This window comes from Colobus angolensis, unplaced genomic scaffold, assembly GCF_000951035.1.
Source record: "Colobus angolensis palliatus isolate OR3802 unplaced genomic scaffold, Cang.pa_1.0 Scaffold114, whole genome shotgun sequence".
NCBI lineage: Eukaryota > Metazoa > Chordata > Mammalia > Primates > Cercopithecidae > Colobus > Colobus angolensis.
The window spans coordinates 1,374,024-1,377,016 of NW_012112475.1; the positions used below are offsets into that span (position 1 = coordinate 1,374,024).

Below are 2,993 nucleotides of genomic sequence, written 5' to 3' on the forward strand. Positions count from 1 at the left end.
GTGGTCTCGAAGTTATCCGCCCACCTCAGCCTCGCAAAGTGCTGGGATTACAGGCACGAGCCACCATGCCTGGCCTTTTTTTTGTTTTTGTTTTTGTTTTTGAGACGGAGTCTTACTTGTTTGCTTAGGCTGGAGTGCAGTGGCACGATCTTGGCTTGCTGCAACCTCTGCCTCCCAGGCTCAAGCAATTCTCCTGCCTCAGCCTCCAGAGTAGCTGGGATCGTAGGCACCCACTACCATGCCCAGCTAATTTTTGTATTTTTAGTAGAGACAGGATTTCACCATATTGGCCAGGCTGCTCTCAAACTCCTGACCTCAGGTGCTCCACCCACCTCGGCCTCCCAAAGAGTTGTGATTACTGGTGTGAGCCACTGCTCTCGACCACAAAGCTCTTTCTTAAACATCCAACATAGCCATTACTTACTTGGGGCTAGAGAATAAATGGGTTTTTCAAGGCTAGCAGTTGGAGTCATTGCTTTCTCTTAGAGGAGACTTTCTTTCCTCCAGACATGGCCAGTTTAAAACACCAAGTTGCTACGTCCAGAGTGGCAGAAAAGATGATAATGGCTCACATCACTCAGCATTTACTGTCTGCCAGGAACTGTGCACTTTATGGCCATCAGCACAGAATGCCACCACTGTCCTTGGAGAAAGGTGCTGTTATTAGCTCCCTTTTGTGCATGAGGGTACTGACCTCGGAGACAGAGCATAACTTCCCTAAGGTCACACAGCTGGTGTGTGACAGAGTCAGTATTTGATACAGCTCTATCTCCAGTGTCTCCAGTGTCTGTAATCACCCTGCCTTTTTTTTTTTTTTTTACATTATGGAGAATTTTCAACATAAGTAGACATAGAGGCTGGATGTAGTGGCTTGCGCCTGTAATCCCAGCACTTTCAGGGGCTGAGGTGGGTGGATCAGTTGAGGTCAGGAGTTCGATACCATCCTGTCCAACATGGTGAAACCCCGTCTCTACTGAAAAAACAAAAATTAGCCAGGTATGGTGGTGCACACCTGTAGTCCTAGCTACTCAGGAGGCTGAGGTGGGAGAATTGCTTGAACCTGGGAGGCGGAGGTTGCAGTGAGCCAAGATCACACCATTGCACTCCAGCCTGGGTGACATAGCAAGACTCCATCTCAAAATAAAAAAGATATTTCTTCAGTAAATACTTCAGTATATATGCCTTTAAGATAAAGACTTTAAAAAATTATAAATAAAATGCTATTATATCTGACAATAATTGACAAGTTTCTTAATATTCTTTTTAGATTTCCAAAGCACTTCCAACTTTCTTAATATTATCAGATATTTGCTCTGTGTTCTAATTTCCCTGTTTGTCTCATGAATGTTCTTTTACACTTGGTTTTTTTCAAATTATAGAACCTGAACTCTCAATTTAATTGATTTTATTATTTATTTTTTACATTTTTTGAGAGAAAGTCTCTCGCTCTGTCGCCCTGGCTGGAGTATGGTGGTATAACGATAGCTCACTATAACCTTGAACTCCCTGGGCTCACATGACCCTCCTGCTTCAGCCTCCTGAGTAGCTGGTACTATGTGTACAACCACTCCTGGCTAATTTTTCAAATTTTTTGTAGAGATGGGGTTTTGCTGTGTTGCCCAGGTTGGTCTCAAACTCCTTGCCTCGTGCAGTCCTCCTGCCTCAGCCTCCCAAAGTTTTGGGATTATAGGCATGAGCCACTGCACTGGCCTGAACTCTCTTTTTAAAAAACATTTATTGTAAAACAACTGCAAACCCATAGAGAAGTTGCAGTGTATTACAAAGAACTTTTTCCCCTTGAATCATTTCAGAGTAAGTTGCTGCCCTGATGTCCCTAAACCCCCAAATACTGTAATGTGTGTCTTGTACAAACAGGGACATTCTCCTAGATAACTGTAGTACAACTGTGAAAATCAGGAAATTAACCTTGTTGGATTACTACCATCCAATCCTGAGACCCCATGTAAGTTTCTCCAGTTGTTTTCGAACTGTCCTTTATAGGAAAAGGATTTGGTTTAGTATCACATGTTGCATTTAACTGTCATGTCTCTCTAGTCTCCTTTAGTCTAGGATGGTTCCTCATTATTTCTTTGACTTCCATGACCTTGACACTTAAAGATTATAGGCCAGTTATTTTGTAGAATGTCCCTAATTTGGTGTATTTTCATGATAAGATTCAGGTCATGTATTCTTTGGCTGGAGTACCAGAGAGAGGACGTTGTATTCTGATCATATGCTGTGAGGTGGCATACAACTTTGATTTGTCTCATTACTGATGATGTTAACTTTGAAAACATGGAAGATGCTATCTCTCAGCCTTCTTGACTGTAAAGTTACTCTTTTTCCTTTTGTAACTAGTAAGTATTTTGTAGGAAATAGTAGAGACTCTAAATCTCAGCTGAAGGTTGTTTCCCTAAAGCGATATTCATTTAAAGACTGAACTCCTTCCTGCGTCTTTGATTACTTAAGATATAGCATGTAGTCAGAACTTGATTTTCTAATGGCAGATTATGTGCCCTTTGGATTCCTTTTGGCTCATTATTTTAACCCCAGACTGGGTATCACTCAGTGTGTTTAATGTAAGATTCTTATAATGATATACTTCTGTCCCTTCCTCCTTCTTTTGTGCTATTGTTACAGAGTTTTACTTTTGTATCCCTAACTCATTGTTATTTTTGCTTTAAACAATTATCTTTTAAAGGAACTTTAACAAATGAGAGAAGAAAGTCTGTATTTACCCACTCATTTACTATTTCTGGCATTCTTCATCCCTTGTGTACGTTCACGTTTCCACTGGGCATCGTTTTGTTTGTGCTTGAAAGGCTTCTTTTAACATCGCTTGTAATGCAGGTCTTTTGGCAGTGATGCCGCTCAGGTTTTGTTTGTCTGAAAATATCTTTATTTCACCTTCCTTTTAAAAATATATTTTCACCGAGTGTTGACTTTTAGGTTGACATTTTGAAGATATCATTCTGTTGACTTCTTTTTTTTTT

General features: G+C 40.6%; 1 protein-coding gene across 4 annotated transcripts in view; it reads left to right on the plus strand.

Moving 5' to 3' along the window:
- The window catches only part of CDK5RAP1 (CDK5 regulatory subunit associated protein 1), a 43,587-nt gene that overhangs the window by 36,815 nt on the left and 3,779 nt on the right, over nucleotides 1–2,993 (plus strand). The gene's annotated exons all lie outside the window — the stretch shown is intronic.